The sequence below is a fragment of the Mercenaria mercenaria genome, chromosome 17, assembly GCF_021730395.1.
Source record: "Mercenaria mercenaria strain notata chromosome 17, MADL_Memer_1, whole genome shotgun sequence".
NCBI classification, from domain to species: Eukaryota; Metazoa; Mollusca; class Bivalvia; order Venerida; family Veneridae; genus Mercenaria; species Mercenaria mercenaria.
Window position 1 is genome coordinate 53,049,715 of NC_069377.1, and position 26,679 is coordinate 53,076,393.

Genomic DNA, 26,679 nt, shown 5'->3' on the forward strand with positions numbered 1-26,679 from the left:
TTTGCTCAATCTTAATGAAACTTGGTAAGAATGTTACTCTCAATAAAATCTTAGACAAGTTTGATAGTGGGTTATCTGGGTTAAAAAACTAGGTCACCAGGTCAAATCAAAGGAAAAGCTTGTTAACACTCTAGAGGTCACAATTTTGGCCCAATCTTAATGAAACTTGGTCAGAATGTTACCCTCAATAAAATCTTGGACGAGTTTGATATTGGGTCATCTGGGGTCAAAAACTAGGTCACCAGTTCAAGTCAAAGGTAAAGCTTGTTAACACTCTAAGAGGTCACAATTTTGGCCCAATTTTTAGCTCACCTGAGCACTTAAGGTGAGCTTTTGTGATTGCCCTGTGTCCGTCGTCTGTCCGTCCGTCGTCAACAATTTGACTGTTAACACTCTAGAGGTCACAATTTTAGCCCAATCTAAATGAAACTTGGTCAGAATGTTACCCTCAAAAAAAATATTGGACAAGTTCGATATTGGGTCATCTTGGGTCAAGAACTAGGTCATCAGGTCAAATCAAAGGAAAAACTTGTTAACACTCTAGAGGACACAATTTTGGACCAATCTTAATGAAACTTGGTCAGAATATTACCCTCAATAAAATCTTGGACGAGTTTGATATTGGGTCATCTGGAGTCATAAACTAGGTCACCAGGTCAAATCAAAGGAAAAGCTTGTGAACACTCTAGAGGTCACAATTTTGGCCCAATCCTAATGCACGGCTACTAAACGCTAGCGCCACCACCAAATTGTGGTGATAAGGAAAAGAGCTATCGACAGTTCCGTGGTGCAGCTATCGCCCATTTCTACTTGTAAACACGTAAGTAAAATATATATTTTATCTCATATTTTCATTGATAGAACTTTTTTCGAAAATCGGAGAATGTAGTTCCGTGTAACAACACTTTTACTACATGTTGGCTGTAATTTCATTTAAATATTATGCAAATTGTGGCGCCAGGAGCTTTTCTCCCAAATTTGACAGTGGCATATTTTCATATCGGCCAGTATTCGAACAGCATTCCGATGAATAGACACACTGTAAGAACATACCTGCGCATGCAAATGGTGTAGAAATGAATTACACGTATTCCCATACACCAAACAGTTACGAAAAATACAGTAAAAAGTTAAAACATGAGTATTTTTGAAAGTGGTGGCGCTATCACTCAAGTGGTGGCGCTATACAGTAGTGGTGGCGCTGTTGTATATGATTAGTGACTGATATATTCAATTTAAATATATGAACATGTCTGTCTGCAAGCCCCGGAAATTTCTACAATAATCGATCTTATCAACCTATCCCACACTACACCCAAATTACGTTACTCCACAAAATACATGTAGTAACCTCTACATGATCGCAAAATAATCTACATGTATATGGATTCAGATTGTACATCTAAGCTCTATTGATTAATCATATTTAATCGATTGGAATCGAAAATGTAATGTAGTCACTATTTAGAAAGCTATTTTGTTTACAGTGACATGCAAACGACGTATAAAAACAAAGGAGAGTAGTTTCAGAATCTTAATACAACAAATACATATATTCTACACTATCTTCAAATTATTTCCCGGACACAAATCTTTGTTTGAAATAAAAATATTGCTACTATTTTTCTTGACCTGAATTTAAAGTACACTTACGTTTGTATTTATTTTGATTGTTTTGGGTTTAACGTCGTTTTTCAACAGTATTTCAGTCACGATGTAACGACGGGCAGTTAACCTAACCAGTGTTCCTGGATTCTGTACCAGTAAAAATCTGTTCTCCGCAAGTAACTGCCAACTTTCCTACATGAACTATCAGAGGTGGAGGACGAATGATTTCAGACACAATGTCTTTTATCAAATCGTCATGGAGAACATTTGCTCCACCCGGGGATCGAACTCGCGATCTCGCGGTCCGTAGACCAATGCTCTACCTACTGAGTTAAGCGGGCGGGCTTACGTTTGTATTAAAGTAGAATATTTAAAGGTTAGAAATAATCCTACATTAACATTTTAAACAAAGGAACATATTTACTTTGACTACAAGAGTCCCAAGGGTCTATGAGTATTTTGTTCTTTTTTTTTTCTTGGATAGAGAATGTTTCATAAAGGTAAGTAGACTATGATCGTGTTTTTCTTTTTAATGATTCATTGCAGGATAATTATCAGTTAGAGAATGTTGGTGTTTGTTTTGTTCCGGATGCGTCAGCAGTTCGTATTATTGAATGCCGTAACAGCGCCACCACTACTGTATAGCGCCATCACTAGAGTTATAGCGCCACCACATTTAAAAATCCTGGTATATTTCTTCTAACCCGAGATTCTATTATTCATGGTGTGTGCGTATATAATTATTTATTATTTCTACACCATTTGCATGCGCAGGTATGTTCTTACAGTGTGTCTATTCATCGGAATGGTGAACGAATACTGGCCGATATGAAAATGCGCCACTGTAAGATTCGGGAGAAAAGCTCCTGACACCACAATTTGCATATTATTTTAATGAAATCACTGCCAATCTGTAGTAAAAGTGTTGTTACACGGAACTACATTTTCCGATTTTCGAAAAAAGTTCTATCAATGAAAATATAGGATAAAATATAAAATTTACTCAAGTGTTTACAAGTAGAAATGGGCGATAGCTGCACCACGGAAATGTCGATAGCTCTTTTCCTTATCACCACAATTTGGTGGTGGCGCTAGCGTTTAGTAGCCGTGTAATGAAACTTGGTCAGAATGTTATCTGGGGTCAAAAACTAGGTCACTAGGTCAAATCAAAGGAAAAGCTTTTTAACACTGTAGAGGCCAAATTTATGACTGTATCTTCATGAATCTTGGTCAGAATGTTGATCTTGATGATCTGTAGGTCAGGTTCAAATCTGGATCAGATGGGGTTAAAAACTAGGTCACCAGGTCAAATCAAAGAAAAAGCTTGTTAACACTCTAGAGGCCACATTTATGACTGTATCTTCATGAAATTTGGTCAGAATGTTAATCTTGATGATCTTTAGGTCAGGTTCGAATCTGGGTCATATGGGGTCAAAAACTAGGTCACCAGTTCAAATCAAAGGAAAAGCGAGTTAACATTTTAGAGATCACATTTATGACCATATCTTTATGAAACTTGGTCAGAATGTTAATCTTGATGATCTGTAGGTCAATAGGTCAAGTGAGCAATACAGGGTCTTCATGGCCCTCTTGTCATGAAACTTGGTCAGAATGTTACCCTCAATAGAATCTTAGATGAGTTCAGTATTGGGTCATCTGGGGTCAGAAACTAGGTCGTCAGGTCAAATCAAAGGAAAAGCTTGTTAACACTTTAGAGGCCACAATTTTGGACCAATCTTAATGAAACTTGGTCAGAATATTACTCTCAATAAAGTCTTGGACGAGTTTGATATTGGGTCATCTGGGATTAAAAAACTAGGTCACCAGGTCAAATCAGAGGAAAAGCTTGTTAACACTCTAGAGGTCACAATTTTGGCCCAATCTTAATGAAACTTGGTCAGAATGTTATCCTCAATAAAATCTTGGACAAGTTCAGTATTGGGTTATCTGGGGTTAAAAACTAGGTCACCAGGTCAAATCAGAGGCAAAGCTTGTTAACATTGTAGAGGCCACATTAATGACTATATCTTCATGAAACCTGGTCAGAGTGTTAATCTTGATGATCTCAAGGTCTAGTTTGAATCTGGGTCATGTCAAAAACTAGGTCACAAGGTCAAATCAAAGGAAAAGCTAGTTAACGATGTAGAGGCCACATGTATGACCTTACCTTAATGTAACTAAGTCAGAATGTTAATCTTGATGATCTATAGTTCTTATTCAAATCTAGGTCAGGTGGGTAAAAAACTAGGTCACTAGGTCAAATCAAAGGAAAAGCTTCTTAAAATTCTAGAGGCCACATCTATGACTGTATCTTCATGAAACTTAGTCAGAATGTTAATCTTGATGATCTTTAGGTCAAATTTGAATCTGGGTCATGTGGGGTAAAAAAACTAGGTCACCAGGTCAGATCAAAGGAAAGGCTAGTTAACACTTTAGGGGCCACATTTATGACCATTTCTTAATTGGAGACATTGTTTTTGCCCTGTCAGTCCGTCCGTCCGAACGTCACACTTCATTTCCGAGCAATAACTGGATAACCATTTGACCTAGAACCTTCAAACTTCATAAGGTTGTAGGGCTGCTGGAGTAGATGACCCCTATTGTTTTTGGGGTCACCCCGTCAAAGGTCAAAGGTCACAGGGGCCTGAACATTGAAAACATTTTCCGATCAATAACTAGAGAACCACTTGACCCAGAATGTTGAATCTTCATAGGATGATTAGTCATGAAGAGTAGATGACCCGTATTGATTTTGGGGTCACTCTGTCAAAGGTCAAGGTCACAGAGGCCTGAACATTGAAAATCATTTCCGATAAATAACTAGAGAACCACTTGACCCAGAATGTTGAAACTTCATAAGATGATTGATCATGAAGAGTATATGACCCCTATGGATTTTGGGTTCACTCCGTCAAAGGTCAAGGTCACAGGGGCCTGAACATGGAAAACCATTTCCGATCAATAACTAGACAACCACTTGACCCAGAATGTTGAAACTTCATAGGATGATTGTACATGCAAAGTAGATGACCCCTATCAATTTTGGGGTCACTCCATTAAAGGTCAAGGTCACAGGGGCCTGAACATTGAAAACCATTTCCGGTCAATAACTTGAGAACCACTTGACCTAGAATGTTGAAACTTAATAGGATGATTGGTCATGCAGAGTAGATGACCTCTAACAATTTTGGGGTCACTCTGTGAAAGGTCAAGGTCACAGGGGCCCGAACATTGAAAACCATTTCCGGTCAGTAACTTGAGAACCACTTGACCCAGAATGATGAAACTTCATAGGATGATTGGTTATGCAGAGTAGATGACCCCTAACGATTTTAGGGTCACTCTGTTAAAGGTCAAGGCCACAGGGGCCTGAACATGGAAAACCATTTCCAATCAATAACTTGAGAACCTCTCGACCCAGAATGTTGAAACTTCATAGGATGATTGTTCATGCAGAGTAAATGACCCCTATTGTTTTTGGGATCACTCCGTTAAAGGTCAAGGTCACAGGGGCCTGAACATTGATAACCAGTTCCGATCAATAACTTGAGAACCATTTGACCCAGAATGTTGGAACTTCATAGGATGATTGAACATGCAGAGTAGATGACCCCTATTGATTTTGGGGTCAGTCTATTAAAGGTCAAGGTCACAGTGGCCTGTTCATGTAAAATCATTTTTTGGAAATAACTTGAGAACCACTTGACCTACTATGTTGAAACTTAATGGGATGATTGGACATGCAGAGTAGATGACCCCTATTTATTTTGAGGTCACTTGATCAAAGGTCAAGGTCACAGGAGCCTGAACAGTGACTTGAGAACCACTAGGCCAAGAGTGTTGAAATTTAGCGGGATGACTGGACATGCCAAGTAGATGATCCCTATTGCAGCCAACCATCAGTGTCTCTTTGACTTTTGCTCCTGACCCCTATTGACTTCTTGCCTATAGGACTTTGCATTGGGGGAGACATGCGCTTTTTTACAAAAGCATTTTCTAGTTTAACTTAGTCAGAATGTTAATCTTGATGATCTCAAGGTCCAGATTGAACCTGGGTCTTGTAGAGTCAAAAACTAGGTCACCAGGTCAAATCAAAGGAAAAGCTAGTTAACACTGAATGGCTACATGTATGACCATATCTTAAAGAAACTAAGTCAGAATGTTAATCTTGATGATCTATAGTTCATATTCAAATCTAGGTCAGGTGGGGTAAAAAACTAGGTCACTAGGTCAAATGAAAGGAAAAGCTTGTTAACACTCTAGAGGTCACATTTTTGACTGTATCTTCATGAAACTTGGTCAGAATGTTAATTTTGATGATCTTTATGTGAAGTTTGAATCTGGGTCATGCCGGGTCACATCAAAGGAAAAGCTTGTTAACAGTCTAGAGGCCATATTTATGACTGTATCTTCATGAAACTTAGTCAGAATGTTAATGATCTTTAGGTCAAGTTTGAATATGACTCATGTGGGTAAAAATACTAGGTCACCAGATCAAATCAAAGGAAAAGCTAGTTAACACTTTAGAGGCCACATTTATGACCATTTCTTAACGAAACTTGCTCAGATTGTTAATCTTGATGATCTTTAGGTCAGTAGGTCAGGTGAGCGATACAGGGCCTTCGTGGCCCTCTAGTTTATTTTTATTTATCAGCAAGTGCATATTGAAATTAGATTTTCATTCATTCATTTAATTTCCTTGTGCTATTTGAAATACATGTACTGATGTTTCATAATTTTACCACAGTAAAATCCACCGCGAATTTATGCTGACCGAAAAGAAGAACTATCTGATGCAAAAAACACCCTAAATAGCTGGCCTTCTTTATTCTGCAAAAATACTGAAAAACTGCCAATGGCTGCAGCATACATACAGTGACCCTTTTTAGGTATCTGTAAATTGCATTTTAATGACACTGTAAATGCTGGATAAAAATCAAAAGAAGAATGGAAGCCTTGTGTGATGCAAGAATATTTTCAGTCAAACTCGATAAAATCTGCTAAATGTGAGACACCGAAATTGTTGCAGTGGTGTATCACGTAAGTTTTCTGTAGCAAAATTTATAATGCAGCCATTTCATGATTAAAATACTGTCATATTTTCAAGTATAGACATGCCATGTGATTTCAGTAAAACAATAAAATGCAAAGAATGAAATCTATATGAAGATTTTTTGGAAGCAAAGAACGCAACCAGTCAAGCATAATAACAGACTCGGTTTGACTGAGTCTGTTCGTGAGAGGTCATGAAATGTACACACACATCGCATCCCTTAGCAACAGCTTAGGCGGAACTCTTTTATCCATTCATTTTACACTAAAAAGGCATGTTCTAAAATCTGGCCTGGCCTTGTTTGGCTTGGCCTGTCCCAATGTGTTCAATTTTTGATCAGGTAAAACTATTAGGAATGTTTGTAAAATGAAAACAGACATGCAAATTCGCTAGTGTTCAAGTCAGTTTACACAAAATTCATGAATATAACATTTAAAAATATCATTTCAACCATAGCAAAACAATTGCTCTGCCCCATCAGGTTTCTGAAAGCTTTGATTTTTGGAAAATAAAACTGATGTTTGTGTAGTGTGCTATGTATTAAAGCTGTCTGAATGGTGGGACACTCCCACAATTGTAACTTGATGTAAATAGAATTAGGCTGTACTGTATAAATTTATATAATATTGTATTAATTTTATATTCCATGCCTGATCTTTAAAAAATATAAAAGATTATGATGTTTCTCCCACTTTCAATGATGCTATAAGTTTTCGCATATCAAGTATTATAAATACAATATTTTCAGGCCTCTGAAACCAGAGATTATATTTTATGGTGATGATGTAGTGTGACCAGTTGCAGAGTTTGTGCATAAGAAAGTTACGTAGAGTGATCCTACATTTTGTTGGAATCCTTGTTGCAGGTATGTCTCCATTACAAAAGGAAGTAAAGGCCTGAAAGATGTTTTATAACCTCATATGATTACTGTACCCATTATGTTAGTTAAGTCATAAGTTCTAAGAACTTAAGAGTCCGAGTTATTTTAAACAATTTTAAGGAATTCCAACAATACTTCAGACAGATTTTAATCATGTTGAGAAGTTGTGCCGTAATCTGGTTCCCTGTCCAATATTGGTTCCCATTCAAGATGGCTTCCAATTATTGAATCAGGTAACCACCAAGCGAAATAGCCAAAATTGTGGCTAACAGACTGCGTCGTAAAATAATATTTGAACCAAGCCGATTTCCTAATCAAAATATATACCAGTCGGGCACCTGAATAGCTCGGCCAATCAGATAGTGTCCTAGATTTTACCAACCAATGAAATCGTCTCCTTGTTTCCCAGGTAAACAAAGAATGACATATAAACAACAACAACATGAAAACTTTTTCCCTCGATTCATTCTGAAAAATTTGAATTTCTATGACGAAAGTACTTCATTTCGTTGTATTTTATAAATGATCATCAGAGAAAAACAACTTATACCTCAAGTAATAATGTCTTTGTTCAACAAATGAAGAAAAGCTGAAACTAGCAGAAAATGCTGCCCCAAAAAAGGCACACCAGTGACACATGTTGACTCTGGAATTTTGCCCAATAAAATTTATTAGATATTTACAAGTCTTGTCTTTTCAAAGTGAGTTCATAGATAAATGTGCAAAGTGCAAGCTTGTCGGGTTGTTAATGCATAAAACAGTCTTCCAACATTTATAATCATCACAAATTATATTTGTCAAAATGTGACAAAACCCTTATTTTCATTTACACCTGCAATAAATCCCCTCCCCACAAAACCAGACTTGCAGTCAGAATCTGGAATCAATACTGAATGACCATTCACTTGAAAATGCATATTTTGCATAAAATGCCAATTGAATGTATACTACTAAATCACTCACAAGTTATGATCAAATACACCCATAGCTTACATTAATGTGTGTCATGCATCTTCAATACAGGAATCATCGAATGTCATGTTACATGAAGGCTGAAGACTGATAATTTTCAAAGGAATGCAGTTTATCAAAATGTGATACCTGCTATCAGGGCCACATCCAGGATTTTGGTTTATGAGGTTGCAAAGTTTCTTGAGGATTCCAAGCATATGGCCCCCTGGAACATTGTGCAAGCATACCTGAAATGGTGCAACCTGACTTATATTTGACACAGTTTGAGCAATATTTTTTAGCTCACCTGTCACACAGTGACAAGGTGAGCTTTTGTGATCGCGCGGTGTCCGTCGTCCATCCGTGCATATGTCCGTAAACTTTTGCTTGTGACCACTCTAGAGGTCACATTTTTCATGGGATTTTTATGAAAGTTAGTCAGAATGTTCACCTTGATGATATCTAGGTCAAGTTCGAAAATGGGTCATGTGCGGTCCAAAACTAGGTCAGTAGGTCTAAAAATAGAAAAACCTTGTGACCTCTCTAGAGGCCATATTTTTCAATGGATCTTCATGGAATTTGGTCAGATTGTTTACCTTGATGATATCTAGGTCAAGTTCGAAAATGGGTCACGTGCAATTAAAAACTAGGTCAATAGTTCTTAAAATAGAAAAACCTTGTGACCTCTAGAGGCCATATATTTCATGGGATCTGTATGAAAATTGGTCTGAATGTTTACCTTGATGATATCTAGGTCAGGTTCGAAACTGGGTCACGTCCTGTCCAAAACTAGGTCAGAAGGTTAAAGAATAGAAAAACCTTGTGACTTCTAGAGTCTGTATTTTTCATGGGATCTGCATGAAAATTGGTCAAAATCAGTGTGGGGAAACACGTGACTTAAAAAGGCAGCTTACACGGAAAAATGGCCTATCATTTCTCCGATTCGCATGGAAAATCCAGGTATTTCTGTTGGTAAACCTTTGTTTTAGATGTTCTAATATATCCTATCATATGCCCATTACCTTCCGATTTCCTCCGGTACCCATACTTTGTTCCTTTCACCTTTGTTTTCCGAGAACACTTGGGAAGTTTGAATACATTCGCAGTTTTTGGGATGACGGTATCCACGGACCGACACAATTTTGTCCAAAAAATACAAATTACTGAACTAAATGACAGTACAATTACATGAAAAGTTAACCAAGTACCCTGTTCAACATAAACATGTAACGAACTGGCAAAAAGCAAAGCTGCCAAAAAGAGAATGTCGAAATCTACGAAATGGCGCTGAACACCTACACAGTTTTCAAAGGTAATGTGCACGTACAGGATCAACTATTCTATTTCATATTGTAGAAATACTTAAGTTGCCGCGAGGTTTTTGTATTTACACACACTGTATGATTGTTTTTCGTTATTTATAATATTGTGACGTCTGAGCTTTAACATAGTACGTCACCATTGTAGGCTAATGGGGCTAAGTCTATGGGTAGTTTATAGCACAACATATGATTGTTTTGTTTAAACACAACAGAGAATATTGACAGAAGACTCTGATTTACTCACTCGGCCATAGCTGTGTAAAAGAATGTACTGGAAATCATTTGAATACACAACGCTATTTATCATATAAAGTGAATTTACTATGCCTTCTAGTTGTGAATAAGGAAACCGATTTGTTAGATTTATTTTCTTTTGCATAGGCGCTCCTTGCCAGAATCAGATGTGTTTTAATTGGCACATTAATTATCTAGGAGTTCGGTGGCATGCTCCGCTAGAAAATTGTTTGGTAAACATACGCCCTGTACTACATTCTGGGCACATCTGAGCACCTCGCCAGCAACACATTATTGTCAATGTATTTTTATACATTTATTTTGACTTTTTTCCAGCATTTGAAATTGTGATCAGATGCCGGTACTGACCTATTTCACTAACAGTTTCCCGTAGAACGACTTAGAGACACTAAGAAATAACAATGCAAAACAGGAAGAACTGATTTTTATTTGTCCTGGCCATTTCCACAACTCTGTTATATTTGAAAATACATTCTGAACTACACTTTTGAGAAACAAGTGTTTTACATTTGATTTCTCACACTTAAAAATACTACACCATGCACAAAATAGTTCCAATAATTGTCTTGACTTTTAGCTATTCAAATTTTGCCATGGGGTTCAGTTTGAGTAGTTATACTTATTTATTATCATTTCTAATAACCGCTACAATATGTTATTCGCATTTAACAATTTTTGGTAACTGTGTCTGATAGAGAGAGAAAAGGTCTATTCCATTTCTGTTACATTTATAAATTCGTAGAGCAGGCTTTGGGTCAGAAAAGGTCCATATTCTGCATTTCTGTGAAGCGAGTGCATTGATGACGTGGTCTACATCAATGCAGACATCCTAGTGAATGTGTATCAGAGCTAGTAAAGCATTTTATCACTCGTCATTGTTGAACGAAGGTAGTTTTTGAATGCGTTTCATTGCACTGAATGAGCGTTCGCAAAATGCAGATGTTGGAGGCATGGTCAGAAGCACAAACAGAATAGTGTTTACACACGGATACAAGACCTTGCTGGGAGGTAGAAAAGTGGTCCGAAGTCTGTGGTTTTAAACTGACAACATTCCAGTTTACTTTCTAGTTTGTTATCTCATTTTTAAATATCTGACATTTGCCGTGAAGATCTGGTGCATATGCGGTGTAAATAGGCACCGGCACTTTTGACTTTCCGGCGACAAAACGGTCTTCATTTTATAGAATGTGAGTTGTCTATCACAAAAGCAATCTTTAAGTGCAGTGTGGCGGCTGTAAAAAGTCTCCCAATACTTGGATTCAGTGTTGTTATATTTTCTGGTCCTTTGGGATCATGGAGTACATTCAACATAATATTATGTGTAATAGAGTTCTGCTAAAGCCGGTGCTAGGGAGGCACATTTCATTACCTCTCATGAACAGACTCACTAGAACCGAGTCTGCTATTATTCTTCTTGGTTGCATTCTTTGCTTCCAAAGGATCTTTTTACAGATTCTATTGCCATTTCTAGACAAAATGGTCGACAAATACATTGTATACCGTAAACTGCCAATAATCCAAGACAAATTCTGCATCATGGTTGTCTCTATTCATTTGACTTCCAACATTTAGATGTTTTAGTGCCGAAGTCTCTGATCATACGCATTGCCTTTTCGTATCGGGCAAACCACACTGCCCAGTCATTCCGCTAATTCGAGGAAACGTGTATCTTTGTCTCTGTAACGGCATTTAGTAAGTCCATATCTTCCTTCTGCAAAAGGCTCGTCAGCGCTACGATGATACTTAACAAATTTTCAGATACAAGAGAAATGATAAAGTCAAATCTAAGAACTGCAGCAAAATACTGGCCTGCCTTCTCATCTCCATCTTCACGCAGTGTTTCCAGAGCATGGATTACCACTGGAAACGTGCTCTTGATTGTGCAGAGGGCATCAGTTCGTCTTGACCACCGAGTCTCAGAAGGGTTCACATTTTAGTACGTTGCTCCATCTCGTCCATTGAAACTGCATCCCTTGCCAGTTCCTCGGTAACGCTACCGATAGTTGGCTGAGTAATCCAACAGAAAGCTCTTGCACAGTTGGCATCATGGTTCAGACACATGGGATTTTAGAGCTGTGTACTAAGGCTAAATTCAAACAACGAGCCTTGCAATGTATATCATTTGCATGTGGAGATCGTCCTTTTATAAGCGTTTGCACACTACGGTATTTTTATGTATTAATGCCCCATCATAGCACTGTGCTCTTAACTTTAAAATACCTAGATCAGCTTCTTGCAAGAAATCCAAGATTTTTCGATTAACTTTAACACATTTGATCGGTTTGCACACAATAAATTCTATAGGAACTCTTTACAGAGGCACATGCATCATCAGTAGGCCTAATCCTAACGCATAGCGAGAGTTGTTTCTTGGTTGATTTGTCAGTTGCTTCGTCAACAATGGTGACAAAGAAAGAAGCATTTATACAGTCCGCTTATACTTTTTCTCTTGTTTGTTTAGAGCAAATTCCTATTAATTCATTTTTTAATGTCAGGAGTTTGAATTAGGTCTTTATATGTGCATTGTCAGGAGATGTGTTTTTTTTTTTTATTTATAGTGTGCATGGCCCAAGTGCTCGCTTAAAATATCACCATCCTGTACAAATGTGTGAACATTGTCATGAAATTATTAACCTCTTCCGTATGGTCGTGCATTGCTATATTCTGCTCCGTACAAACAGCAGTGACCTTTATTATTTCCCCAAGTATGTGTCTATTTCTTTGTACTGAATTCTTTGTTGATTCAGATATTTTCTTGTTGATCGAATCATTTTTTCCTGTCTTGATAGTCGCATAATTTCCCCCTAGGACCGACGCATTGTGGTGACAGGATTTTTATAACGTCTTTAGAGCCAGATGGAAAAATTCTTCGAATCTGTCACTGGTAGTTCTAATATGAAGGTTTTCTCCCTACCGCCAATGCGCCAAAACAATACGTAGTTAGCACAATGTACTTCGTCTTTTGCGATAGATCTATAAACAAAGCCACTTGTACCCGGACAGCCATTTATCACTGAACGTTCGCTGTTTATCACCAAACATTCTGAAAATATGTAAATAAAAACATGAGTTTCATATAGAAAACTACAGAATCTAGGAAATATATGTAATACCCATCATCCCGTACACCCTCGTATTTTATTGCGTATTTGGCATTTTCGGGGATTTTACTCATATTTGAAGAAAACGTGTAGGCACGTGTCTAAAGTGCCTATAGGAAGCTACGTCAGTGTCTCCGAGACGTCATATAACAGTATGTAATTTGATTTCGTAGCGTCATCAAGTGTAACCGTTGATATTACTCTAAATACCGCGTTTATGTAATAAAATTGGGTAGAAATGCAGTCAACCTATAGAGACATTGTAAAAAGGTTTTCCTTTTATTTTCATTTGTGTGTTCGTTCATGAACGTTCAGAATTAGATTATCCGGACAAATACAGCATGTCTGCTTCAGTGCCGTTCATGCATTGACTTTCGTAGATCCTGTTTTTCCGAAAATGCGATTTTTGACACTTTAATTATATAACGTAAACAAACTTTAACTGTATTCACTTTTCTCAAATTAAAGCTTACATATATATTGCATGTATAGAAATACAAACACAATTTATAAAAATAGTACTTACAAACAGATCTACAACCACTTTATCATTTATACGAATGTCATTCCGTAAAGTGAACCAAAACATTGAACATAAAATGAAGTACACAGTAGCAGCAAAAGAACTTCTTAAAGTAATATTTACACATCTGTTTAGTATAAATACATTTGTGTATGTATAAACAAGTTTAAATACAGAAGCCTCGTGGCAACAAGTATTTCTATAGTATAAAATGGAATAGTTGTTCCTGTACGTGCACAGCGCCTTTGAAGACTGTGTACGTGTTCAGCGCCATTCATAGATTTCGACATTCTCTTTTTAGCAGCTTTGTTTTTTGCCATTTCGTTACATGTTTATGATGGACTAGATACTTGGTCAACTTTTCGTGTGATTGTACTGTCATTTACTTCAGTAATTTGTATTTTTTTGACAAAATTGAGCCGGTCCGTGGATACTGTCATCCCAAAAACTGCGAATATATTCAAACTTCCCGAGTGTTCTTGGAAAATATAGGTGAAGGGAACAAAGTATGGGTACCGGAGAAAATCGGAAGATAAGGGGCATATGATAGGATATATTAGAACATTTAAAACAAATGTTTATAAACAGAAATACCTTGATTTTCCTGCCGAATCGGAGAAATTATCGGCCATTTTTCCGTGTAATCTGCCATTGTAAGTCACGTGATTCCCCACACTGAAAATGTTCATCTTGATGATATCTAGGTCAGGTTCGAAACTGGGTCACGTCTGGTCTTAATTAGGTCAGTAGGTCAAATAATAGAAAAACCTTGTGACCTCGTAGAGGCCATATTTTTCATGGGATCTGCATGAAAATTGGTCAGAATGTTCATCTTGATGATATCTAGGTCAAGTTTGAAACTGGGTCAACTGCGACTCAAAACTAGGTCAGTAGATCTAAAAATAGAAAATCCTTGTGATCTCCCTAGAGGCCATATTTTTCAATGGATCTTCATGAAAATTGGTCAGAGTGTTCACCTTGATAATATCTAAGTCAGTTTTGAAACTGGGTCACGTGCAGTCTAAAACTAGGTCAGTAGGTCAAATAATACAAAAACATTATGACCTCTCTAGAGGTCATATTTTTCATGGGATCTGCATGAAAATTGGTCAGAATGTTCATCTTGATTGTATCTAGGTCAAGTTCGAAACTGGGTCATGTGCAGTCAAAAACTAGGTCAGTAGGTCAAATAATAGAAAAACCTTGTGACCTCTGTAGAGGCCATATTTTTCATGGGATCTGCATGAAAATTGATTAGAATGTTCATCTTGATGACATCTGGGTCAAGTTTGAAACTGGGTCACATGCGGTCAAAAACTAGGTCAGTAGGTCAAATAATAGAAAAACCTTGTGACCACTGTAGAGGCCATATTTTTCATGGGATCAGTATGAAAGTTGGTCTGAATGTTCATCTTGATGATATCAAGGTCAGATTTGAAACCTGGTCAACTGTGGTCAAAAACTAGGTCACTAGGTCTAAACATAGAAAAATTTTTTTTTGACCTCTCTAGAGGCCATATTTTTCAATGGATCTTCATGAAATTGGTGAGAATGTTCACCTTGATGCTATCTAGGTCAAGTTTGAAACTAGGTCACATGCGGTCAAAAACTAGGTCAGTAGGTCTAAAAATAGAAAAACCTTGTGACCTCTCTGAAGACCATATTTTTCATGAGGTCTTCATGAAAATTGGTGAGAATGTTCACCTTGATGATATCTAGGTCAGGTACAAAATGGGTCACATGCCTTCAAAAACTTATGTCAAATAATAGAAAAACCTTGTGACCTCTCTAGAGGCCATATTTTTCAATGGATCTTCATGAAAATTGTTCAGAATTTTTATCTTGATGGTATGTAGGTCAAGTTCAGAATAAGGTCACATGAGCTCAAAAATTAGGTCACTATGTCAAATAATGGAAAAAACGATGTCATACTCAGTTGATGTTGGGACAGGTGAGCGATTCAGGACCATCATGGTCCTCTTGTTTACAAAATGTCACAAGTAAATTTTCTTTATAAGCAACAATAATTTTACTAAGGTACATAATGTAATGAGGACAGTCTCATTTCATGGTGTGGGATCCCTTAATTGTTATAAAAATTTATTGAGACAACAATGCACATTTTGATGATTAATATGTAAGTATGATCATGAATTTATCATGTACAAGTATATTATTCTTTCATATTGTCCTTGTTGTACCAACAAATTATTATTGTGTGGGAAATTAAGAGAAAACCTGTTTATTTTTTTGTGGTTATCTATATTATTTTTCAAGATGTATACCAAAAGAAAATTGTACAAAAATATACAATTAATGACAAAAAAATCCACAGTGTTTTGTAAATTGGAAATCCAAATAAATATTTCTCATATACAAAGGCTTAAACCTCACACATAAGTTTTTTCCCCTTTTGTGAATTTTAGAGTGTTATTTTAAGTCAGACATTTTCAATGCTATTTACTCTTGAAAAATTTTTTTTATCAAAATTAACTACAATTATCTGTATGAGATGTATTATGTATGAATAAATAGCACTTTTGGATCAAATTTACTTTTATGCTGCTGTGCTGAACCATAATATACAAGAAAAATCGTACATTATTATTATTATTATTATTATTATTATTATAACAGACTGCATCTTGTCAGGAAAGGACAGACAGCAAAGTATGGGCTTAAAGTAGTATAATTTTCTGAGTACAGTCGAACTTGTGCTAGCGACCACCTGTCGACAACGACCGGTCTCTGGTCCCCGTCCCCCGCCTCCCCCGTAGAAAAATGCTCATAAAAAGGCCGTGAATAGCGACCACCTGGCGACCGCGACCAGCCTAATTCATTCCCAAGGGTCATATTTGCCCCCCAATAACGACCAAGCTGGACCATTCCGGCATGAAAATATTTGAAATCCGCCGAGTTTTCATGACTTTCTCATTATAGCAACTATAATAATAACTGCTTGAATGAAAATTTGCAAGTTTGCACCAGCCAAATTTATACATAGAACATAAAGAAAGAAAGAAGCTGTAAAAATACTTTTTATCAGCATGATAATGGCTAACTGAGAAGTGACCCTTCCCCCCGAATAAAGACCACCTGTGAACAAAGACCACTTTTGCTTGTTCCGAAGAGTGGTCTTTGTTCACAGGTTTGACTGTAATTGTAAACTGTGTTTTATACATATTCAATAAAAATTGGGGGGAAAACTGGTTTTCTGTGAAATCAGACCTCTTCCTACATTCTTACAGTTATGGAGTGTGGAGTGTAGCAGGCATTTTTTTTTTCAAAACTGGAAAATATATCATTTTTGAAAACATTTTGGCACAATAACCTTTGAATTTCATTCAGGGTATATATATTTTACTGTTTACATAAGTAACAGATTGGTCAACACATTCTGGTGTTCTCCAATGAAAAACTTACAATATAAATGTGGTCAATCTCATTTAAGAAACATGTTATATATGGCATTTAAAATAAAAAATAGGCATATTCTTATACAACTGGCATCAGTTCCAAGAAACCGTAGAACCTCCAAAATAATGTTCATGTCTCAGCTGCAAAAAAAAAATATTCCACTATTTTCCATAATATTACTAAATACTCTTATGCAGTCCTAAGTTTCCTCAAATATCATAAAATCTTCAAAAAAACACTTTGCTTGCAGTGCATTTAAATTAAAACCCAACTGATTTATCAAGGGAAAATAAAATGTGTTTTTTTTTAAATAATAAAAATTATAAAAAATATTGTTTGTTTGCAGTGCTCTGATGTAGATGCTTTTCCCCCCATTCTGCCAACATAGACATGACAAATAAAAAATGTCAATATTCAGGTTAATAATGAATAAATTATGACATTCTACAAAAATAAGTAGATGCTTTTTTTAGCTCACCTGTCACTTAGTGACAAGGTGAGCTTTTGTGATCACCCTTTGTCCGTGGTCAGTCCGTCCGTGCATCCGTGCGTCAACAATTTCTTGTCTGCACGATAGTGGTTTCATTTATGATTTTATTTTAACCAAACTTGCACACAACTTGAATCACCATAAGATCACGGTTCCTTTCTTGAACTGGTCAGATCCCATTATGGGTTACAGAGTTATGGCCCCTGAAAGGGCCAAAATTAACTGTTTTGACCTTGTCTGCACAATAGCAACTTTATTTATGATTTGATTTTTACCAAACTAGCACACAAGTTGTATCACCATAAGATTTTGGTTCCTTTCTTGAACTGGCCAGATTCCATTATGGGTTTCAGAGTTATGGCCCCTGAAAGGGCCAAAATTAGCTATTTTGACCTTGTCTGCACAATAGCAGCTTCATTTATGATTTAATTTTAACCAAACTTGCACACAACTTGTATCACCATTAGATCTTGGTTCCTTTATTGAACTGGCGAGATTCCTTTGTGGGTTCCAGAGTTATGGCTCCTGAAAGGGCCAGAATTAGCTATTTTGACCTTGTCTGCACAATAGCAGCTTCATTTACAATTTGAATTTAATCAAACTTGCACAAAACTTGTGTCACTATAAGATCTCGATTGCTTTCTTGAACCGGCCAGATCCCATAATGGGTTCCAGAGTTATGGCCCCTGAAAGGGCCAAAATTAGCTATTTTGACCTTGTCTGCACAATAGCAGCTTTATTTATGATTTGATTTTAACCAAACTTGCACACAACTTGTATCACCACAAGATCTTGCATCCTTTCTTGAACTGGCTAGATACCATCATGCGTTCCAGAGTTATGACCCCTTAAAGGTCCAAAATTGGCTATTTTGGCTTTTGCAGCCATACAGAGACTTCATTTATGGTTTTGTTTGATACAAACTTCCAAAATATCTTCAGTAACAATAAATCTTGGATTCCATGACAAATCAGATCCAATCGTAGGTTCCAGAGTTATTTTATATCTGATTACCTCCCCTGATTGTAATCAAAATGGATTTATATCAGTAAGTACTTATAGGTCTTATTTGAAATTTCATTATTGTTATAAGTTTGACTGAGACAATCAGGGTAGATAACTATGGACTGATTTTATGTCAAATTACCTCCCTTAATTTCAAATTAAAATGGGTATATCTTCGTAGCTAATGAAGGTACTGATGTGAAATTTTATTTATGTCAACAGATTTATTTGGCAGATCCTTCTTTTGTTCACTTACAATATTTTTTTTTTAATTACTTCTCTTTTACGATACTATAAATAGCTTATTTTTAGTAACTTTTTTATTATTGGCCGTAGAGAAAAACCGAGACCACTTTTGTGTGGTACAACATGGATGGTACCTCCAATTTGTAGGTGTATTTTGACATATCTATACCTTGTAAGATTTTTTTTTCTTTTCAGTTAAATTTCTTCCCTTTGTTGTTCCTGTCCTTTGGATTTAGATATTTTTTCTGAGGACCTTCTTGTCCTCAAGTGCAATGATAACAGGTGAGCGATATAGGGCCATCATGGCCCTCTTGTTTGACCTTGTCTGCACAATAGCAGCTTCATTTATGATTTGATTTCAACCAAACTTGCACATAACTTGTATCGAACCAAGATGTTGGTTCCTTTCTTGAAATGGTTAGATTCCTTTATGGGTTCCGGAGTTATTGCCCCTGATAGGGCCAGAATTAGCTATTTTGACCTTTTCTGCACAATAGCAGCTTCATTTTCGATTTGAATTTAATCAAACTTGCACAGAACTTGTGTCACCATAAGGTCTTGGTTCCTTTCTTGAACCGGCCAGATCCCCTAATGGGTTCCAGAGTTACGGCCCCTGAAAGGGCCAAAATTCGCTATTTTGACCTTTTCGGCTTAATAGCAGCTTCATTTAATATTTGATTTTAACCAAACTTGCACACAACTTGTATCACCATAAGATCTTGATTCCTTTTTATACGCCCGAAGGGACATATTATGTTATCGCCTCGGTGTCTGTCAGTCTGTATGTCTGTTGGTTAGCAATTTCCCTTCTGCTCTGTAACTGTTGAGCCCGTTGAAGGATTTCAAAGAAACCTGGCTCAAATGTTCACCTCATCGAAACAATGTGCAGAGCGCATTTGGATGGCTCACTTCAAGGTCAAGGTCACACTTAGGGGTCAAAGGTCATATGACTTCTTTTATGTGTATATTGCTCTGCATTTGCGTCGATTGCAGTGCTCTTGTTTATATTTGGCAGATCCTTCTTTTGTTGAACTACAATAATTTTTTTCAGTTACTTCCCTTTTATGTTACTATAAATAGCTTATTAAGTAATTTTATTATTACTGGCCGTAGGTAAAAAATGGAGACCACTTTTCTGTGGTACAACATGGATGGTACCTCCAATTTTTAGGTGTATTTTGACATATCTGTACCTTGTAAGAATTTTTCATTTCTTTTGGTTAAATTTTGCCCTTTGTTGTTCCTTTTCTTTTTGACTTAGATATTTTTTCTGAGGACTTAGATTTACTTTTAATTTCTTCCCTTTGTTGTTCCTGTCATTTGGGCTTCATCAGTCAAAATTTTGCTGGATGTAATCCTTTGGGCATAAAACTACTGGCCTGATTTGAAAATAATTTTATTTGAAGTAACTTTAAGAAAATTTCAACTATATTTTCTCAATTCTTTTGATTGATCTGGATTATGATTCTTTGATCTTCTTGTCCTTAAGTGCAATGGTAACAGGTGAGCGATATAGGGCCATTTCGGCCCTCTTGTTGAAAGTTCACAGGGGACCAGTCTAGTTGTGCCGTGCACAAGAATTGGCTTTATATCTCCAAGGTTAAGGTCACAGCCAAGGTCACTTCGCTTCATTGGTGTTTGTCTTTACTAGTGATATCTTGTTCAGTTTTCCCCTTATAACATATTTAGGTAATTCTGTTTATTCTCTGCCTACCACCAATGAGACAATTTATGTGTATGACTGTATGGGCCTCTCAGATAAGAAATTTCTAATCAGGGTTCTTTTTTGCAGTTTTTTGGCAATTTAAGCTAATATTGTCAGACAGATTGTAACAGTCTCAGGAAAAATGGGCAGCCTCGACCGGGATTCGAACCTCGGACCTTCGGCTTACCGTGCCAACGCTCTACCAACTGAGCTACTGGGGCCACCCAATACGAGAACCGCTACACACCTTCCCTCTTATTGCGAGACATTGGCACTCCTGGCCAATGTCTGCCGCAGACTGTTAACCGAATTCAGATGCACACCCCAGCCAAACTGCTTCGCCCTGCATGGGCTCCAAGGGTGAGCATCCCGGATGAGTCCCCAAATGTAACAGTCTCAGGAAAAATGTGCAGCCTCGACCGGGATTCGAACCTCTGACCTTCGGCTTACCATGCCAACGCTCTACCAATTGAGCTACCGAGGCCACCCGATACGAGAACCGCTACAAAATAAACAGCTTATATTTCATTTTGAGAGAAAGGTAACTTTTACTACACTGATAGATATCAACTGTGAAATTCTTCCTATCAGAAAAACAGCAAAATACACAAAATCTTATTGTGACAATATTTTATGATGTTATAGTATTTCAAATCAATGACGATTTATTTTTTTCAGATATACTCTGGTTACAGATTTGCAGTAGCTGTCAGCAATCAAGAAACCAGTAGCCACTCAAAGGACCCACATGAGCAGACAAGTTGGCAAGATTATAAATTCAAGCGAAGTTGCCAAAGTTCAAGTCTGGAGATATCATTGGCAAATCTTAGACATTTTTAGATATAAGTTCAGTCAGTCAGTGTTAAATTACGATCCATCTGCCCTTTCAGACACAACAAGGCATAACTGCCACATAGAGTAGTAGTAGACCGATTTTGCTTAGATTTAATTTTAAAATGACTTCATTTATATAGTTTTCAGTCAAAGGCTTTTCTCGGTATTTGTATTTTATTCTATATATCAAGTTCTGGAAAATAATATTGGAGATGAGTTTTTATAAAAAAATAAAGAAAATTAGATTTTATTGTTGATGTGTTTTTAGAATAAATATGTATAAAGTGACTATAGCAAAGGCAGAATTACTTGCCACCAGCAGGCTAAATATTTGATGTTAGGAGAGTAATAATAAGCAAATATGAAAATAAAATTTGATTCGTGCCTTATGAAATACTGGAATATATCAATGAAATAAAATTGATATTTTCACTGTTTGAAATGGTAAAAATATCTTTTTTTGTTTTTCACTGGTATGTAACTATACTTGAATGTGAAAGAATACGAATTATAAAACATATTTCAGTAAAGTTAAGATATATATAAATATCTACACGAACATAAAGATGTACGGCCAACCAAAATAAAATGTAAATGAATGTGGAAACATCATAGAACTATTTGATGATTTTTAGCTCGACTATTCGAAGAATAAGTAGAGCTTTCCTACTCACCACGGCGTCGGCTTCGGCGTCACACCTTTGTTCAGTTTTTCGTACCAGTCCACATTTTGACAAAGTCTGTTGAGATAAAGCTTTGATACTTTCAACACTTGTTTACCATCACCATGTCCAGTTATAGGCAAGAGTACGTAACTCCATCAAGGATTTTGGCTGAATTATGGCCCCTTTCGACTTAGAAATCTTGGTTAAGTTTTTCGTACCAGTTCATTTTTTGACAAAGTCTTTTGAGATAAAGCTTTGAAACTTTCAACACTTGTTAACAATCACCATGTCCAGTTATAGGCAAGAGTACATAACTGTATCAAGGATTTTAGCTGAATTATGGCCCCTTTCGACTTAGAAATCTTGTTAAGTTTTTTGTACCAGTCCACATTTTGACAAAGTCTTTTGAGATAAAGCTTTGACACTTTCAACACTTGTTTTCCATCACCATGTCCTGTTATAGGCAAGAGTACATAACTCCGTCAAGGATTTTGGCTGAATTATGGCCCCTTTTGACTTAGAAATCTTGGTTAAGTTTTTCGTACCAGTTCATATTTTGTGTAAAGTGTTTGACATATGGCTTTGAAACATTTATCACTTGTTCAGTATTGTAGTCTCTATCTGTAGGCAAGAGTACCTAACTATGTCATCTATTTTGGCTGAATTATGGCCCTTTTTGGACTTGGAAATTGGTTCTATTTTTGTACAAGTCCACGTTCTGTCAAAATTATTTGACATATGGCTTTTAAACTTTGAACACTTGTTAATCATCATGATTTCCATCTGTAGGTAAGAGTACATAATTCTGACAACTATTTTAGCTGGATTATGTCCCTTTTTGGACTTGGAAATCAGTTAAAATTTTCATACCATTCCATATTTTGTTTAAACTGTTATGACTTTGAAACTTTGAACACTTCATTATCATCATGGTCAGACATTGCCATTTAATGCAAGACTTATCGAAATGGTTTGCCTAATTTATTTTTTTCTTTTGTCTGAAAATCTGTGGTAATATTTTGACCCCATTCCTCAATCAGTTCTTCAAATAGTCGAGCGCGCTGTCATCCGAAAGCTCATGTTTAAGGTAGATATCTTGATGTAACAACATTTTGACTTCATGACAAAATGCACAAGCTGTTGCACAGGCAAAATGGGAGTAATTTACCGGTAGTTAAAACCATTTAAATAGTATTATAAAAACATCATTTGTTTGTTTTACATGTAAATTCAAAATATATTTCACTTGTGAACACCATAATTTACATTTTCACTTGTGGCTGTGCTTCTCGTGAAAATATTACATATGGTTTCACTCAGTGAAATATATTTCAGTCTTACACTGAAGCAAACAAATTTCTTTTAAGTGGCACAGATTACTCAAAAAAGGCAAGTTTATTAATCTATGGAGACAGCTCTTGATTTTGTACCCCCCCCCCCCGACAACAAAGTTGTAAGGGGGGGTATGCTGGTTTCAGGTTGTCTGTCTGTCTGTCCATCTGTCTGCCTGTCCGTCTGTCTGTAGATGCAATCTTGTGCACACCATCTCTCCTTATCCCCTTGACAGAATTTAATGAAACTTCACACAAGTGATCAGTACCAACAGTAGTTGTGCATGGGGCATGTTAGGTTCTTTTAGAAAAAAATTTTCAGAGTTATGGGACTTTGTTTTTTTGTTACTATACTATATACATAGACACAATCTTGTGCGCACCATCTCTCCTCATCCCCTTGACACAATTTTATGAAACCACACACAAGTGATCAGTAACAACAGTAGTTGTGCATAGGGCATGTTAGGTTCTTTCAGCGACAAAAATTGTAGAGTTATTGGACTTTGTTTTTTTGTTACTATACTATATACATAGACACAATCTTGTGCGCACCATCTCTCCTCATCCTCTTAACACAATTTAATGAAACTTCAAACAAGTGATCAGTAACAACAGTACTTGTGCATGGGGCATGTAAGGTTCTTTCAGCGACAAAAATTGCAGAGTTATGGGACTTTGTTTCTTGTTAACATACTATGTACATACACTCTGCATATGCAATCTTGTGCGTGCCTAATCTACCAAACCCTTGCACACAATTTAATGAAACTTCACACAAGTGATCAATACCAACCCTAGTTGTGCACGGTCATGTTACATTCTTTTAGATAAATATAATGCATAGTTATGGGACTTTGTTTTTAGCTCACCTTTTTTTTCTGATCGCTCGATGTCCGGCGTCTGTCTGTCTGTCTGTCGTCTGTCGTCTGTCAACATTTGGCTTGTGTATGCGATAGAGGCTGTATTTTTCAACTGATCTTCATGATATTTGGTCAGAATGATAATCTTGATGAAAACTAGGCCGAGTTCGAAAATGGGTCATCTGGGGTCAAAAACTAGGTCACTAGGTCAAATCAAAGAAAAACCTTTTGTATGCGATAGAGGCTGTACTTTTCAATTAATCTTCATGAATTTTGGTCAGAATGATAACCTTGATGAAATCTAGGCCGAGTTTGAAAATGGGTCATCTGGGGTCAAAAACTAGGTCACTAGGTCAAATGAAAGAAAAACTTTGTGTATGCAATAGAGGCTGTATTTTTCAATTCATCTTCATGAATTTTGGTCAGAATGATAACCTTGATAAAATCTAGGTTGAGTTCGAAAATGGGTCATCTGGGGTCAAAAACTAGGTCACTAGGTCAAATCAAAGAAAATGCTTGTATATGCAATAGAGGCTGTATTTTTCAATTGATCTTCCCGAAATTAAGTCAAATTAATAACCTTAATGAAATCTAGGCCGAGATTGAAAATGGGTCATTTTGGATCAAAAAGTAGAACACTAGGTCAAATCAAAGAAAAACCTTGTGTATGCGATAGATGCTGTATTTTTCAATTGATCTTCATGAAATTTGGCCAGAATGATTGCATTGATAAAATATTAGTCAAATTTGAATATGGGTCATCTGGGGTCAAAACTTAGGTCACTAGGTCAAATCAAAGAAAAACTTTGTGTATGCAATAGAAGCTGTATTTTTCAATAAATCTTCATGAAATTATGTCTGAATAATAGCCTCGATGAAATCTAGGTCAAGCTGAATATGGGTCATCTTGGATCAAAAAGTAGGTCACTAGGTCAAATCAAAGAAAAAACTTGTGTACACTATAGAGGCTGTATTTTTCAACTGATCTTCATGAAATTTGGTCAAAATGATTGCCTTGATAAAATCTACATTGAGTTTGATTATGGGTCATCTGGGGTCAGAAAGTAGGTCACTAGCTCAAATCAAAGAAACACATGTGATAGAGGCTGTATTTTTCAACTGATCTTCATGAAATTTTGTCAGAATGATAGCCTTGATGAAATTTGGGTCAAGTTTGAATATGGATAAGCTGGGTTTAAAAACTAGGTCACTAGGTTAAATAATGGAAAAACCTTGTGTATGCAATAGGGGCTGCATTTTACACTGAATTTCATAATATTTGTTCAGAATGGTTGCCTTGATGAAATCTAGGTCAAGTTCGAATATGGGTAGTCTGGGGTCAAAAACTAGGTCACTAGGTCAAATCAAAGAAAAACCTTCTGTATGCGATAGAGGCTTTATTTTTCAATTGATCTTCTTGAAATTTGGTCAGAATGATAGCCTTGATGAACTCTAGGTTTAGTTTGAATATGGGTCATCTGGGGTCAAAAACTAGGTCACTAGGTCAGATCAAAGAAAATACTTGTTTAAACTCAATATTTTTTGCTCCAATTTTAATGATAATTGGTCAGAATATTTTTTCCATGAAATCATTAGGTCAAACATGTTTACACTGTTATGGTGTGTTATGGTGTGTTTCTCAGGTGAGCGACCTAGGGCCATCTTGGCCCTCTTGTTTGTTACTATATTGTATACATACAGTCTATATACATACAGTCCACATAATTATGCAGTCTTGTGTGCGTCAAATTGCAATGTACTGTGTCATCACCTTTAGTGATAGCTCTAGTTTTAAGATTAACTCCCCTTAGTTGTTACTATAAATAACTTATATTGTAACATTTTTATAATTGACCATAGGGAAAAAACAAGACCACTTTTCTGTGGTACAACATAGATGTTACTTTCCAGTTTTAGGTGTATTTTAAGGTATCTCTACCTGGTAAGGAGTTTTTTTGTGGACTTAGAAAAACAAAAGGCTTACAATGATTACTAAACAACCACAAAACTGAATTCAGTGATGATTTGCAAATACAGCTGCTAGAGTAAAGAAATTTGCTGTGACGGGCGTATATTGTGACATTCTGGCACTCTTGTTCCCTGTTAGCTTTCCATTCCTTCTTTTTACAGTAGCCATATAGAAAAACATCATAGCTGTGCTGTTCATGAAAATTAATAAAATTTAGCAGTAAACCACCTCACCACTGACTTATTCTTTCTTCCACATTTTTAAAACCCCTGATGCGGACCACAACTAATCGGTTCTTCAAAGCTTTCCCCAAAATTAATACTTTCAGACACTAACTTGCCAAGAACTTTAGCCTTCAATTATAATATGCCTGGCGGGGGATTAGCCATGTCTAACATGGCTCATGGCTCTTGTTCAACTTAGAAATTCTTGGTTAAGGTTTTGTATGTAAGTTGGTATCT

General features: G+C 36.5%; 1 long non-coding RNA gene across 1 annotated transcript in view; it reads left to right on the plus strand.

Moving 5' to 3' along the window:
* The window catches only part of LOC123536621 (uncharacterized), a 75,201-nt gene extending 48,759 nt beyond the window's left edge, over positions 1–26,442 (plus strand). Inside the window, exons 6-7 of the long non-coding RNA XR_008368040.1 lie at positions 7,410–7,526; positions 21,235–26,442. This is a non-coding gene — a long non-coding RNA (uncharacterized LOC123536621). The remainder of the gene's footprint in view (positions 1–7,409; positions 7,527–21,234) is intronic.
* Positions 26,443–26,679: the final 237 nt, after the last annotated feature.